Source organism: Dermacentor andersoni, chromosome 7 (genome assembly GCF_023375885.2).
Source record: "Dermacentor andersoni chromosome 7, qqDerAnde1_hic_scaffold, whole genome shotgun sequence".
NCBI lineage: Eukaryota > Metazoa > Arthropoda > Arachnida > Ixodida > Ixodidae > Dermacentor > Dermacentor andersoni.
Window position 1 is genome coordinate 18,994,050 of NC_092820.1, and position 16,961 is coordinate 19,011,010.

The following is a 16,961-nucleotide window of genomic DNA, read 5'->3' on the forward strand; positions in this document are numbered from 1 at the left end:
TTCCTCGTTCACTCTAGAATTCTAGTGAAAAAACACACTCATTGAAAGCTTTATTTGTCGGTTCTCAAGCCTAAAATACGGATTGCTGTGTTCGCCGCTGCAAATACATCCCCATTAAAAAAAAAAGGCGCTTTCTGTTTCATCTCAAGGCATAGCAATAAAAGCGATAACCAGGTTGCTCCGGACCTCGTCGCTGGGAATTCTCAAAAATGCAAGGGTGCGATATGGTCCAGCAAAGCTCGACCTGGCACAAGAGACAACTGCTGCTTCGAAGCAGTAGCGATGCCCTCGCCGATACCAGATTTCTCACACCGCTGCAGTAGTGAATGCCGGCCGTGACGTCATTGACGTCTTACCTTCATGGTGCACGAGATTGGACGGACAGATAATCATTGTTCTTTGTCAATGTCGACTGAAAGGAATATATAGAGTTAGCAACCCACGGAAGGCAACCGTTCGTTTCGTTTTCCGGATGAGTTACCACCCTCACCGCTGCCGGCAGGTAAACAAAACCTAAAATATGTGATTGCATAAACTAAAATGTACCAATTGGGCTACTTGATGCAGTGTTTTATAACCTATATAATAATAAAATGAAACAACTTTCGTAAGAAAACGAAAGCGTTTTCCGTCACCTGAGCTTGTCGGTTTTGTCGGGGATCAGAAGGCGAGATAACGGCGACTGACGGCTGCTCCGTCGGCTGGCTTAGCCGTCCATACTTGGTGTGTGTGTTGTTACGTGTCGTTTGCGTATTCCTTGGTTTGGCGACAATTTTAGCTTTCATTGGACGACCTACCATTCGAGACTTCGGAATCGTATGCATTAGAAGGATGTCAAGAAACGACTATGTCGGGGAATCACAGGACTTGTGTAGGTTTGTGATGAATGACAGGCCCTTCAGATTCCTTTATAATAAATGAAAGGGAAACTACGGTTTGTGCCTAGTTTCCGTCACTGGCACGCTGTAGGAATAACACGCAAGAAGGCAGCGCTACACGGGTAGCGACACTTGCGCAACGCGGATCGGCAGTACCATTGGCCAACCAACGGGAAGGCCGATGAAGCGAAGATAAGGCTAAGAGACGGACTGCCGGCAGGACAAGCAAGGGCATAGCCTGCAAGGGAAAGAATAGTGGAGTGCGAAAGGAGAAAAGCGTGATGTTACCGGCACTTTTGCTGTATTTGGGATTTATTCATAGGCCGGCCAGAGCCAGGAGAGGAATGGGTGCAGACTTACGTAATTCTGACACAATTTTACGCGGATAATGGGAGGCACACAGTGCTTCTGCCTGTTGTATTTAGCTTGACACTTTCTGCTTAATTCAGTATATGCGCACACAGCTGCTCCAAAATGCTATATGGATGCAGAACGATCGTGCCAGCAGCGGAATCCAGAATGCTGCCTTAGCATCGGTAAGCCAGTTGGATGTCGTGTGACCCCGTGCTAATTGGCTTAATTTCTTTTTTTTTTTTTTGCAGCCAAGCACAGTGGGCATGTCGATGTGAATAACTCTAGGTAAACAAAGCCGCTGCCAAGCTCACAGTTCAGTCAATCAAAAATTGCTAGTAGTTGCATTATCTCGTCTGGCCTGCCGTTATTACTCTCAAGATATTGTGCCCATAGTTTGCATGAAAGTTTTACAAAGCAATTGGGAAGGTTGAAATCCGCGGGATAGGGCGACCAACCAAAACTGTAGCGGAATTCAGAAGCTACTTCAGCAAGTGAAACGCAGGTGCTCAGCAGGAAAATAATAGCCATTGTAAGTAAAAAGAAATGACAGTGATCACTCGGTACTTGCGCCAGATGTCTCACCGCTTCGAAGATGTGGTCGTGTAATATGAAGTCGCCGTAGCGCTGTCTGTCCCCGATAAGCTACCTGGAATGTGTACATCGATGCTAAAAAGCGGAATAAACTAAGCATGAAAGAAATCCGCGTAGTATCAAGAATAGACGACAATGCGTGCCTTGTGAGGTTGAGGTTGTCACTCTATAAATTAAGTATAGGACAAATTGTGAGATGTTTGAAAGTAAGATTAAAAGACCCCGAGGCATCTGTCAATTGCGTAATATCTCCATTTAGCACATGATGGAAGTGGCGGCTGTGCCCGAAAATTCAGACAACGGTATTTAAGCAGCAAAAATGTCAATTCACAATGAAAATGGCAGCAGTATTTTTTTCGTAAAAAGAACAAATATAATTTTGTCAGCTAGACCCCTACCAAGCTTTAGGACAATGACTTTGATTTTTCGGATACTTTCATCCCTGCGTTCAGGACTGCCTGTTTGTTTCTCCTGCCGCTCATTGCGCATGCGTGGTTTCTGCTAGGTGTGTATGCATTCGTTCTTCTTTTCCTGCAGCGTTAAGTTGTGAGTTCATCGCCATGCTTTTGTGGTCATTCTCAGTGTACAGTGCTCACGGAATGAAACGCGTCAATTTAGGGCTAAGTAATGCGCATACTTTCGCTTCAACCGGCTGCAGTTCGTGTCACATCGACGTAATTCTGGCGCGTACACTTACATCGGAGTCCTCGTCACCTTTGGTGACCAAATTCCTAGCGACATGACATTGTGCTCTCGCGTACTTTGCACATACGTAGGGTTGTACTAAATGCTCCGTGTCCTATTTCAATCCGTGAGCACTGTACATGTGCGGTATTTGCAGCGTTTAAAGTTATGCATTTTATCCAACTAGACCAAGGGCACTATAACTTAAAACTATTGCAATATGTTTTTATTCCAATCTCCTGACATCAAATTGGCGTAACCACCGACGCAAGCATAGGGCGGTGACCCACAGGGTCGTGTGAACAGACTAATCAAACGCTCTCTTAGTTTATAGGAGGTCACTTTTGGGACGTAAATCCCCATACGCCTTGTGTGTACCTCAGCCACAGACACGCGCTGAGATAAGCGCTATGCTTTCATTTCCTTTAACCAGTTCTTACACAAGTCATGTGACCATTCTGGCTGTATATATTTCATGACTGTACGTTAAACAGTATTCATTCTTGGTCATGGGACGACGAGCGTCTGACTGTCTGACATGGTGTCAGAAGTGGCTATGTCAAAGCCGACTACGATGTAGCGCTGCAACAGCCCGTCAACAAGCGAACGAGTACCTTCTTCCGCAAGATCAAGTCCTCCCGGTGACAATCGTCAAGCAACGCTTCAGCATGGCAGGAATCAAGCCTCCTAGGCCTTCCGACTTCCAGAACGCTGCGGACTGGCCCGCCTGGATGGACGAATTCGACGACTACAGATTCGCATCCGGACTACATGAGAAACCAGACGAAGTAAAAGTAAGGACTCTTCTTTATACAATGGGCAGAAAGTCACGGGAGATTCTTCGGTCGCTAAACGTCAAAGACGAAGAAATGGAGGACTTCGAGCTCTTAAAGTAAAAATTTAAGGGCTATTTCGTCCATACCAAGAACACAGTCTACGAGAGTGCTGGCTTTAATCTACGCCGCCAACAACTGGGAGAAACAGTAGACCAGTTTGCAACCGAGCTTAACAGGTTCGCAGACAGATGCGAGTTCAAAGAAATGAAGGAACGCCTAATAAGAGACCGCTTCGTAGTGGGACTACGAGACCAACTTCTCTCGGAAGAACTACGGATGGATCCTAATCTCACGCTGAGCACTGCTTTGGCAAAAGCGCGTACGTACAAGCGAAACGGTAAAGAAACAGCAAGCCGACCTAAAAGAGCACGAGGGCGCTATCTCAGGAGCTTGCGTCGCCGCAGTAAAGCCCGAGAAATCCCCTGGAAAGGACAAAACGTTTACACGGTATCAGAAGCCAGCTTATCGTGGAAAGTTCTGTAGTTCATGCACCGGACCATTTCATCCGAGAAGCAATTGTCCAGCGAAACAAGAAAGATGCAGGTTTTGCTGAAAGTTGGGCCACCTCGAAAAGGCGTGCCGAAAAAAGAGACAAGCAGACGGGAATCTTGACGACATTGCCGAAGCTGATAAATTTCTTGGCACGGTCGAGCAATCGGTGAACACACCGTCTGAGCACTTCGTCACGGTACTGATAAACGACCATAAGCTCCGCATGAAAGCAGATACGGGAGCCGAAGTGACAGTCGTCGGGGAAAATTTTCCTTTACTTCCGCGTTCTGTGGACAAAGCAGGTGATCTTAAAGGACCGAACAATGCAAGCATCCGTACGATTAGATAGTTTGACGCTGAAGTAGCTTGGAAAGACAACTGTTTGAAACTAACCATTTACGTCGTCCACAACTTGCGCACAGCCTTGTTGGGACTACCAGCTATCAAAGCACTAGAACTCGTTCGCTTCCTAGATGACCTAGAAACTGCTGGCGACATCGTAAGCCGGTGTCCTAAGATATTGCAAGGCACGGGTTCCATGTCTGGAGAACATGCCATACGTCTCTTTCCAAATGCAACACCGTACGCCCTGTTTACACCCAGACGGATTCCTATTTCCACGAAGCAAAAAGTCAAGCAAGAACTGGGCAGGCTAGAGCGAGAAGGAATGATACAAAAGGTCGAAGAACCGACAGAATGGTGCGCTCCTATTGTGCCCGTAATGAAGCCGTCTGGAGCAGTAAGGATATGCGTCGACTTAACTCAATTTAACCAATTTGTCAGACGCGAGCGTCATCAGCTACCAATGGTAGAGCAAGTTATGGGAAGCTTCCAGGAAGCGAAGGTCTTTTCTAAACTGGACGCGACTTCTGGATTCTACCAGATAAAGTTTTCCGAGGAGTGTCGAAAGCCCACCACTTTTATAACGCCGTATGGGCGGTACTACTACCGCAGGTTGCCGTTCGGCATCACATCCGCACCGGAATTTTTCAAAGAAAGTTCTCGCAGGTCGTCGAAGGCCTAGACGGCGTACTAAACTACATGAACGACATTCTGGTGTAAGGCAAGAACAAAGTGCAACATGACAACCGCCTTCGTAACGTGCTCGACCGACTAGAACAAACAGGAGTAACCCTTAACAAGAAAAAATGTTGTTTCGCTGTTGAGCAAGTAGCATTTCTGGGCATGATCTTTGACACCAATGGTGTGCGCCCCGATCCTGAGAAGACCAGAGCAATCAAGGAGTTGCCTCGACCCCAAAACGTCAGAGGTTCGTTCCTTATTAGGCATGATTAACCACCTCGCAAGGTTCATTCCTGATGCTGCGTCTATATCGGCGCCTTTGCGCAGCCTCCACAACAAAGACAGCGACTGGTGTTGGGGAACTCATCAAGAGGAAGCTTTTGAGAAGATCAAGACTACTCTCAGCTCTACCAGATGCCTGGCAAGGTACAACCCCATGTACTCGACAATCGTTTCCGCGGACGCGTCTTCGCAAGGACTTGGCGCCGTACTACTCTAGGATCAGCCATCTGGCGAAAGACGCCCAGTAGCATATGCCTCCAGATCGCTCACAAAAACAGAGCAGAGGTATTCACAAATCGAGAAGGAAGCGTTGGCTTTTACCTGGGCAGCAGAACGTTTCGACGAATTTCTGAGAGGCCTCACCTTTTTATTTGAGACAGACCAAAAGCCCCTCCTTCCGCTCCTCGGTCGCGATCCTCTCGATTTCCTTCCACCAAGAATCCAAAGGTTCAGAATGCGTCTTATGCGGTACTCGTTCACGCTCACATACGTCCCGGGTAAAACCATCGCTACAGCGGACACTCTTTCTCGAGCCAGAGTGATGAACACGGGACTGTCTATCGGGAATTGTCTGAAGCTGACGTCTCGACTCACGTGGATGGAGTCGTCCGATATGCTCTCTCAGATGACATGCTCGACTGCATACGCTCAGAGCAGGCAAGGAACCCCGAGTGCGCATCGTTGCTCGAAGCTTGCATGCAAGGTTGGCCGGCAAAGGATCGGCTACCGCAAGTTCTCAAACCATTCTGGGTGCATCGTGGCAACATCACGGTTTGCAGGCAGTTGCTTCTAAAGGACGCCAGACTAGCATTCCCAAGATCTCTGCGGAATGAAATGCTTCAGAGAATCCACGAAGGGCATCAAGGTATTGCCCGCTGCCGCGCAAACACCAAGGAATCAGTCTGCTGGCCAGGAATTAGCCAGGAAATTGCAACAACCGTAGCCAACTGCCAACCTTGTGCTGCAGAGCGCGCGCAATTTCCCGAACCGTTGATTCCATCTGAAACAACGGAGCTTCCATGGGAGCAAAGCGGAATTGATTTATTTGAGATCACAGGAGCTGTCTATTTTGTTCTTGTCGACTACCATTCCAGGTATACTGAGCTGGCCCTGCTGGATCAAGGGACATCGTCACAGGTGGTCATCCAGCATCTGAAAAGCATCTTCGCCAGGCATGGGTTACTGAAAACGGTAAAATCAGACAACGGACCACAGTTCATCTCATTTGCTTTCATTGATTTTGCAAGAAAATACGGCTTCAAGCATGTCACAACGAGCCCTCGTTACCCACAAACTAACGGGGAAGCTGAGCGCATGGTAGGGACTCTCAAAAGACTACTGAAGAAAGCGCCGGACCCATACATTGCCTTGCTGAATTGTAGAAACACACCGGGCCCAACCAGCGCAACTGCTAGTGAGCCGCCGCTTACGCTCACGAGTGCCATCCGCTTTAAAACCGCGAGTGGTAACCGTTTCTTGGAAAAAGCAGGACGAAAAATTCCGACAGAAACAAAAGATGTTTTTTGACAAACGTTATGCTGCGAGACCTCTTCCCAGTTTATCCACAGGCAACCAAGTATGGCTGAGAGACAGATGCGCCGAGGGCACAGTCCTTCGTCCTTCCTCGACCCCAAGAACCTACTGGGTCCAGACTGCAGCGGGGACCGTACGCAGAAACAGACGCCATCTGTTCCTGCTTCGAAACGGAGGAGAAACCAGTCCCGTCCCGGCCGAACAGCCTCAACAAAGCAGCCTGCCAACGGACACGACCGACAACGCAGACATCGTGGCTAAGCAATTGATCGTCCGACACCCAAGAGACCCTTCCACCGAACGAAACTTCGAGACCCGAGCAAAGAACTACGCGATACGGTCGCGTCGTACGAGCGCCGGAAAGACTCGGCATTGATGACTGATTTGCAAAGTGCTTTCCTTTCTTGGTAGGCACACAGTGCTTGTAAAACGGGGAAGATGTGACGTCATCCTGATACGCCCTGTGTACCTGAACCGCAGACACGCGCTGAGATAAGCGCTAAGCTTTCATTTCTTTTAACGAGTACTCACACAAGTCATGTGACCATTCTGGCTCTATATATTTCACGACTGTACATAAAAAAGGATTCATTTTTGGTCATGGGACGACGAGCGTCTGTCTGAGTGTCTGGCAACTTTTGTTTGCTTTAAAAACGAATAACCTTGCCTACACTGAGGGGCTTGTCTTATCTAATTGGCTGGCCAGAGGCTAGGGGCACGCTCCAGTGGAGAGGGATTTGATGGGTCCGAACCACGGAGCACCGTGGTCCGAGCCGCTGCACTGAATATCGATAACCAGATGAAGAGGGCGGTGCGGGCGTCTGCGATTGGTCCCCTTTCTCTTGCTTAGCTTGCGGTGGCTCGTCGACAATCGCGGCGGCGTGCAACGGAAGCTTAAGAATGACGCTGAAACGGATCCTCAGCAAAGAAGAGTTGACAGAACGAAGTCGTAAACTTGCCGAAAGTTCTGGAAAAAGCTACACGGCCACGCAAGAAGTCTTATTACACGCAAATAAACCCATGCTCTCCGGCAGGGGCGAGTAGCCAGTGCCGGAGCGATCGGCGGCAGCCATCTTTTATTACTTCCGGAACGAGGAAGCCTGCGCCTATTCAGTACAAAATTCAGTTTTGTTCGGCATATTAATGCATCTTTAACGCGTACGCGTCACTTTCACGTGGTAAGTTTTTGCAGTTTTGCGACGTCGCGTGAGAGGCAGGTGAAGTGGGTGCAGCCCGAAAACTTTTGACTAATAGCCGAGGGCTAATGGCGAAAAGGCGTCCAATCAGAAATAACTGTTCTTCTTTTGTTCAGTCAAATCATGCATAATCGGTGTGTGTACGTCATATCAGATGGGGAGCTATCGCGGTGTTTCTGACGTTGCGTGACAGACAGGTGAAGTGGGGGTGGTCCAAAAACATTTTTTACCTATCCCGGTGAGCTGATTGCAGAATTCGAATAGAAAACTTTTGAATAGTTTTACGTTATAGCGCCCCATCTTTTATTCCTTTCGGAATTTAGCAGCCCTGTGGCTATTAAGAAAAAAATTCAGTTTTGTTCGGTATATTAATGCATCTTTTACGCATACACGTCACTTTAACGCAGAGTGCTCTCGCAATTTTGTAACTTCGCGTGCCAGGCAGGCTAAGTGGGTGCAGCCCAAAAACTTTTGACCAATAGCCAAGAGCCAAGGGCAAAAAGGTGTTGAATCAGAAATATTTAATTTTCTTTTTTTCGATCCAATCATGCATAATCAGTGTGTGCGCGTCATGATGGGGCGCTATCGCAGTTTTCGTGATGTCTCGTCACAGACAGGCCAAGTGGGGGTGGTCTGAAAAGTTTTTCACCAACCGCGGAGGGCTGACTGCAGAAGTGAAATGGCAAAGCTTGGAAGAGCTTTACGTTATATCACCCCAAGCATTGGCGCATGTCTGTGATAGACGCCTTTAAACCGCGTGCGTCTATTTCTCGTACAAAAATCCCTCACGTGACCTGATCCTAGGTGCCTAGGGACAGCATCGTTTAGGGATTTTTAAGAAGGCGCGATGCTGACGCCGAGCGACGCCGTGGCGTGTTCGTCCTCGGCGCCATCCTTCTCTGGACCGCGCGTTGTTCGACATTGCTGATGTTATTGTACGTGCGTTGCTTGTGTGTTGGTTGTAGGTTCTGTGTTACTTGGCGGAAAGCCGTGAGTAGTGGCGGTGCGGCAGTGCGGCTTTCGCCTCGCTGAGATCTGGCACTATAGAATCTGCGTTGTGTGACTCGTGCTTTTTTGAGAACCCAGTGGTGGCGACAATTGAAATATCCAAGTGGCCTAGCGCCTCGGCAGCGAAGTTCTACGAACCGCGATGTGGCGTCGCCGTGTCCGACTTTGCTTAACGGACATCGAGGGATGTGCTGCTCGCTGCAAGTCATGTAAGTGCAAGTGCGTCGACCGCCCACTGTTCAGCGCTGAATGTGTGTTTGGTGTGCTGTGTTTCAAACGAGTGGTGCAGCCGTGCAGCTGGGGTTGCGGAGCAGCAGAGTGGCTTAGGGGCTCCGTTTGCGCGTTCACAGACATGTGCTCCCGTCTTGGTCTCATTAGCGGCTGTCGCGGGATTGTGGTGTGCAAGCTCCTTGCCTAGTATGAAGTTTACGATGCTAACACACCGCATGTTAACCTTCTTCAGCGCTATGTCATTTGCATGACAGCCGAGTTGAAAACGAGACATATGTCTGTGTTCTTTGCGTTTGTGTGTTGTAAATTACGTTCTATTGTGGAAGTTCTGGGAGTCTTATTAGCAAGGAGTGCGAACGTAAACATAAACACATGTGTGTCTGAAATTTTGAATTACCCATAATACCCTTTACGACTGATAAGTGGGCTACACGGCCTGTGTGAATCAGCTACCGTATGTTGCGACGCTCTTCCGTGTGGTAGACTGATGCATGGTGCGCGTTCATTTCTGTACTGTTGTAAAAAAACATTTGTTTATTCACTCAATACAAATGTACGGCTTCTTTGCCGCAATACATTTTAGTTACGCGGTGAAGCATAATAAAAGTGGGAGGGGGCCGCTATCAGCCAGAATAGTATGTCCACTTAAGCGACCTGAGAGGCGGCGGGTGCGCGAGTGTATAATTAAAGTACTCTTATTATGTCCAGTGACAGTGCCCCTTTTCACTTTTAATGTGCTTCACCGCAGTACATTGCTTAGGGTTCACCGCGAAATATTAGTGTGTTGCGAGAAAGATAATCGGAAAAAGCCTAATTATGCAACGTTTCTTTTGTAGCTTCTACACCGCAATGCAGGGGTGTAAATAAGCATAATGCAGTAAAGCATACTAAGAGTGGAAAGGGCACATAGGTTTGCACTGTGATCATTATTTTCAATTGTGACATAATTTGCAAGTGCATCTGTGCTCGTGGTACGCTTCATTGACAATTTTTTGTACACGTTTATTCGTGGCACGTCCTACAGCAGTTGTATAGACCTAACGTTTGTATCAAGGAGCCTTCTGTCTTCAGCATGCTGGTCGATGGATCTAGAGACTCATGGTATTGACCACCTCCCCACTTACGTTCACTTAATTTGAGCTGGTTTCGCCGTTCAGCCTCGCGTTGCATTCGTCAAACAGACTGGACTTTATTTAAGAGCTCTGTCGAAACCGCCTGTCAGAGTATATCTCCATCCGAAATAGAGGACATCAGTTCCTCTACCCTGCGGGAAAAAACCAGAGAAGTCAGCATACCGAGGCACAGATCATCGGTCGACATACACAATGAGGCCCTTCGTGCAATCCGTCGCCGCGCGGAACGGGGATACAGAAGAACAAAGTCGCCGTCAGATCTTTCGAACAGTCGCCGAGCTCAACGACATGTTCTTCGACATCTGGAGAAGCTTGACAGACAGCGTTGGAGGGCATTCTGTGGATCCCTAGATCCAAGACAGCCTCTATCTAAGGTCTGGCGGGTCATACGAAGTCTCCAGGCCACTCCACAACAGACACCCATTCTGTGCGGTGGCTCTACATCAATGTGGGACCGAATTGGAGGTAGCAGAGGACTACTGTAAACTCATTGTGGACGCATCTAATGCAGTGACTTCATCTCTTGTCACCATCGCGCCCCCGTCACCTGATGAGCGGCTCGAAGTACCGTTTACGATGCAAGAGCTTGACGCTGCGATTTCGGTTTCTCGACGCTCATCGGCACCAGGACCAGACGGAATAACATACGCTGCACTCTGCTATCTTGGCGCCGAATCACAACGTCTTCTTCTATCTGATTATAACACGACGTGGGAGACAGGAAATGTTCCAGATTGTTGGAAATGCAGTCGCGTCGGAGCACTGCCTAAACCAGAAAAGTGCCCTAACGAGCTTTCCTCCTACAGACCGATCGCCTTAGCCAGTTGCGACGGCAAAGTAATGGAAAGAATGGTCTTGTCATGGCTGGAATGGTTTCTAGAGAGCAATAATTGCTTTCCTGATTTTACGCACGGATTTAGAAGAGGCCGTTCTGCCATTGATGGTGTTGTCGACTTGGTCCCCACTGTTTAAAAGGAAATAAATCGCCGTCGGTTAGTTGTAGCTGTTTTTCTGGATATTACGGGTGCATACGACAATGAACCCCATTATGCAATCCTTGATGCACTGGAAGATTTAGACGTCGGTGGCCGGCTATATGCATGGGTTGTTAGCTACCTCAGTGGCTGCACGGTGTATATGTCGACAAGTGATGGCGGCACCGGACGGTACCATATAGATCGAGGTGTTCCACAAGGGGGGAGTTCTCAGTCTAACTCTTTTCAATGTTGCATTGATTGACCTTGCATCCGAACTTCCTAGCACGGTGAAGATTAGCGCTTATGCGGACGACATATGGATATGGACGTCTGGAGCCACCCGTCCCCAAATGCGTGCCAGGCTTCAACGTGCAGTGACAATCACAGCTAAGTATCTGCGGCTTCAAGGCCTCCAACTCTCAACAGAAAAATGCTCCGTGATTACATTCATGCGAAAACCAATGACCAGGTATCCAATAATCGTTAACGGAGTAGCGATACCTACAGTTACACGCCACAGATTTCTAGGCGTAGTCATAGACCGGGGATTATCTTGGTCAAGACACGTCGCCGCACTGAAGTCAAAGCTGAAGTTTTGTTCACGTCCTCCGCGTCATTGCAGGAACGAGATGGGGCCCCTCGGAGTCGTCATTACTCCAATTGTACCAAGCACTATTCGTAGGATATATACGGTACAGCTTTCCGGCGCTCTCAAGCATGGGACTTAGCTGTGTGCGCGCGCTGGAGAGCATTCAAGCTCAAGCATTGCGCACATGTTTAGGCCTCCCACGATGCACGTCAAGCAATAGAACAATAGCGGAAGCTCGCGCTTGTCCTATGGGGGTATACTTGCTCTGCGAGCCTCTTCGAATGTACCTTCACGTGTTGACCCGACACAGGCACCATCCTCTGTCATCGCTCCCTGCCACCCACCCAGGTTCCAGCTTTTCAAGGACTATATCGCGCCATCAGAGTGTTTTGCCGTGAAGATTTTATCCCGCCTGTATTCCGAGAATACCCCCGTGGGTTCTGCCTAAACCTGTCGTTACATTGCAGATCCCTGGAATTACTCAAAAGTCATCCGTTGTATCTATTGGCCTCAGGCAACTCACCCTGTTGCACATTTCTGCAAAGTACGGAGATACTGTACACGTGTATACCGATGGCTCTGTCACACCATACGCCTCCCCTGCAGCCTTCGTCATTCGACATATGATCATCGCTCGGTGGTTTAAACTAGACCATATCTTGACATCAACTGCCGCAGAACTTGTTACTATCCGGGAGGCACTTCGGTTTCTCTCCGAGGAGCCTCCTCGCGCATGGACAATATTCTGCGATTGCAAGCCAGCTCTTCAAACGATTGACTCTGTCCTCAGACAGGACCCGTATTATTCCATGGCTATAGAAATTACAGAGCCTCTCGACCACGCAACTACAAATGGCCACAATGTCACCTTTCAGTGGATACCCTTACACTGTGGCCTGATCGGGAACGAACAGGCAGACGCTGAAGCAAAAACTGCTTTAGATAATGCATGTGAAGTACGCATTTCGTTCTCACGAACAGACACAAACTCCCTACTTCGTCGCATAAACCGCAACTCTACGTTGGAACACTGGACCTAACCAGATCGACGACACAAGCGATTGCACAAATGGGACGAAGAAAGGAAATTTCGTATGCTTCACAAGCTCAAAAGAAGCCACACGAGCATGGTGCACCGGATTCGCCTTGGTGCCGCATTCAAAACTGTTATAGACATATGATAGGTGCCAGTGATACTAGCCCAAACTGTGAATGCTGTGAGATGCCAGAAACACTTGAACATATATTGTGTGTGTGTCCCGCGTAGCGCAAGAACGACAGCTACCTGTCTCTTCGATTGCAAAGATCCATGAGAGACAGCTATCAGACGAGCTTCTTTTAGGTCCTTGGCCTAATGCAAACAGCGCAGCCCTGGTAACAAGAGCCGCTATAGCTTTTTTCCAAGCTACTGGGCTGGACGCACGGCTTTAGAGATACAACTTTCTGAATTTGTATATACGCATCTCTTCCTTATACCATCATCATTCATCAGCCCTTACCCTCCACGTCCCTTTTCCCCAGTGTAGAGTAGCAGGCCAGAGCAAGTTATAGCTCAGGCCGACCTGTCTGCCTTTCTGTAAATAAATTTCTCTCTCTCTCTCTCTCTTTGTACATTACAAATTCATGTTGCAGGGAAGCTTACTAAAGCACATTCGCCATTTTGTAACATTATTCACCTTCAATGCAGGAGCGGATTCAATGCGGATTCTTGCCCCTGCTTTTGGCTGGACTGCACATGCTCTTTGAGAATTGATTCATTGTTCATAAGTGCACTGGTACGTTACTCTAAACTGGAGGGCTCAAGTTGATATGGAAGCACATTTTTTTTTAAGGGGACAAGATGTTGCCGAGATGGTTGCAGCACAGCTTTTTTTTCTTCCAGACACCTTTTCTACTTGAAGCTTCCATTGCAGTCTTTCGAGCCTCTTTGAACAAGCACATAGTGTATATAAAAATTGGACACTGATTGGGAACATCACCTAAATTCATGCCTATCTATAGTAAAAAGATGTAGCACGACCAGACAAAATAAAAGAAGGGGGCGGGCTGCAGCAATACTAAGTGTTAAATGGTGCTTTATCCTTTCCCTTGAGTTTTCAGTTTTTATGGATCCTCCGCAGTAACCATGCGAGTGCCGAACTTGAGCTTGTTGGTTTCAAGTCTCATGGTTGTTAATAACAGAACAGCCCTTGTTCGTGATAAACGAACAAGGGCTTGGAGGCATCCGTTCACCTTGCTTGCCTCATGGTGCTGCTTCGTAAGCACCGTGAGCATCCAGGCCAACTAGGAAGCCAGGTTTGTTGCAATTGCTTCTGAACTGTATTGCCACCAAACCAACAGTGCTCTCAATGACAGCTTTTGGACAGTAGAATGCTTGCACCCAGCAAAGTCGTAAGAAGGAAGCATTCAGGATGTGCAAAGTGGGCTTTTGAAGGTGGCAGCATTACTGAAAGGGCTTTGCCCATCTGCCCTCTTTATGGATACACAAAGATGATTTCCTCTTTAAGGGGGATTGTTTCATAGGTCGTTACATGGCAACAGTGTTGGGTGTTTAGTAGCTTGTCTTTGCCCACTGTTAATAATCTGTTCCTTCTCCAGTGCCCCTGTGAAGTACCTACTTTTTGGACACAATGTGCTCTCCATGCATGCATGTATTTTTAGCTTGTAAAGACGTCTGTTACCGCTTGCCTCAAGCTGGTCCTTGCTGATGTCGCCCAAGAAAGCATTGGGGAGTATGGCAATGTACACTTACAAAACACTGTTGATACCAGTGAAACCAAATTATTGGAGCTGCTGTTCTTTTTTTGTCCACTCCATCCTGGTTAGTTACAATAAGCAATGTCCGAGCAGAAGGCAAATGTAGTTGGTCATGCATAGCCTGCGCACTAATACTCGTTGGCATGTTATGACCTTAGCACAGTGTTTATATGTAAAAACCTTCTGATGTGTTGATGACTTCCTTCTCTTTATCATACTTTGCCTGATGGAGCCAGCAAGTGGGTCAACCAGATGTTCAACAGGCTTCCCACTAGTTTTCGCAGAGTCTCCTTTACCAGGGTGCTGCTCATAGATATCTGTTTTTTGACCTTGCACTGCACTTCCACCATGGCCACACCTACTAAACATATAGCATGCGATCAAAAAAGTGCTATACGTCATGTTGCTCTAAACTCGTGACATATGTTACAAGGCCTTGAGGAACACCCTCATTTATTTACGCCCTCCTCATACAGTACGAAGCTTCGCATGATAAGTGCAATGATTAACATCTACTGCTTTTTCAGTGTTATTCCTGTCCAGTTTGCTGAAAGCTATGCCGAGTGTTTCAAATGCAAAAGGCTGTTGCCGGACAAGTGCATAAAACAAGGGTCGCTATAACCACATATGTCACACAAAATGAAAGAAGGGAACTCAGTGTACAGGCGGTTTTATTCATATCCAACAAGCTTGGTTCTCCCTCTGGAAGTGGGTCAACTCAACTTGCCCCAAAGACATGGCCTGTGACAAACTATGTGCCAGATGCTGTGTCCCCTCCAGAGCTGAAGATGTGTACAAGATCCTAACACCCTGCAGCAGCTTCTACACTGGGCAAACAGGTCACTATAAAAACGACTGCCTTTACTAACATGCTAATAACATCAAAACAGGCAGAAATTTGGCTATTCATTGGCCCCAACTGTAGGTGCAAGCTACTTTTCCACCACGTGTGTGTTGTTCACAAGAACTCGAGCTATACAAATGCAGATAAGAACAATGATGTTTGAAAGTAGTAGAGCTGCACTATATTCTACACAAGCAGTGCTACCTGCACCGTTTGTACCTTATAGCCACAATTCATGGCTGCACCACCATGCAAAGGCACTATTCTTGAATAAATTTCTATATATTATATTTATGGTGGCCATATATAGCAAATGTCACATGTGTCATGCCACCAGCAGTGGGTAGCAATCTTTCAAGCTTGCGTGAGAGAGGCAAAACAGAAAAATACTACAATCACACTCAAATGTAAAACAGCCTTGGACACAAAAAACCTACATAATTTTGTACAGAATGAAAGGGCAAGACTCCATCTAAGAACAGTCTATGGCACCACATACTTGACATGGTGTAAAAAATGTTGACATGCCCTACCCATAAAGAAAAAGCAACAAACACAGGAAACACGCCTTAAAATGCAATGTGCAGAGTCTGAAACCAAGAAAAAACAACCCGAAAAAGGTTTCGCTAAGTCTTTCAACGATTAAAATTCTCAAACTGTCTCATCACTTCTTAATGAACCTGCACAGCTGAAAAGGAAGGAAGGAAAGCCCAATAGCCGGGCCACAGAAAATGTCGCCAAATAATTATACTTTGCTTACCAAGGACACCTGAGGTTTAGCTGTGGTCTGTGTATAAATTAATTGTGTATAAACTTTTCTTGTTTAGAACGCTTTAGCGGATAGGGAAAAAATGACCATAAGAGCACCAGGTGTATGCGTAATTATGCACAAAAAGCCACTGCTTTCTTACCTTTACTTTTTTTCTCTCTACTTCTAGTCATGAGTATTTAAGTGCCATAATAGCACTCCTTACAGCTTACTGCAAAACACAAAATTGGGCAAGTTGTGCAAGTTGTGGCATAAAAAAAAATTACAGTTTCACTCAGTGTGAAACAATGATGCAGTAGCTGGTGAAATATGCGCTGGAAGCTTACTTCATGCAGTGTTTGTTGAAGTAAACACTTGCCTATGCAAGTCGGTAACCTCCTTGACAAAGTCAAATAAGTAAGAGTCGTATTTATTTGTGGGAGTTGTGCCTCTCAGTGTGGAAGTGGAAAGACTCGTCTTTTATTCCTCCTCTTTCATATCTGGACTTGGTCACTGGTCTACACCAAAACAACCCTTTAGCTTCTTACTGCTGAATTCGTTGTGGTTTTCTCAAATCTACATTTATGCTAACCCATTGCTAGGTCTTGCGCTTAATCAAAGAATGAATCAATGAAATGACTTAATTCTCAAAGAGCATGTGCAGTCCAGCCAAAAGCAGGGGCAAGAATCCGCATTGTGCTCCTGCATTGAAAGTGAATAATGTTACAAAATGGCGAATGTGCTTTAGTAAGCTTCCCTGCAATATGAATTTGTAATGTACAAAAAATTGTCAATGAAACTTGCC

General features: G+C 47.0%; 1 protein-coding gene across 1 annotated transcript in view; it reads right to left on the minus strand.

Annotated features, from left to right (window-relative positions):
* The window catches only part of LOC126535625 (cytochrome P450 2U1-like), a 101,246-nt gene that overhangs the window by 73,855 nt on the left and 10,430 nt on the right, over positions 1-16,961 (minus strand). The window lies entirely within an intron of this gene.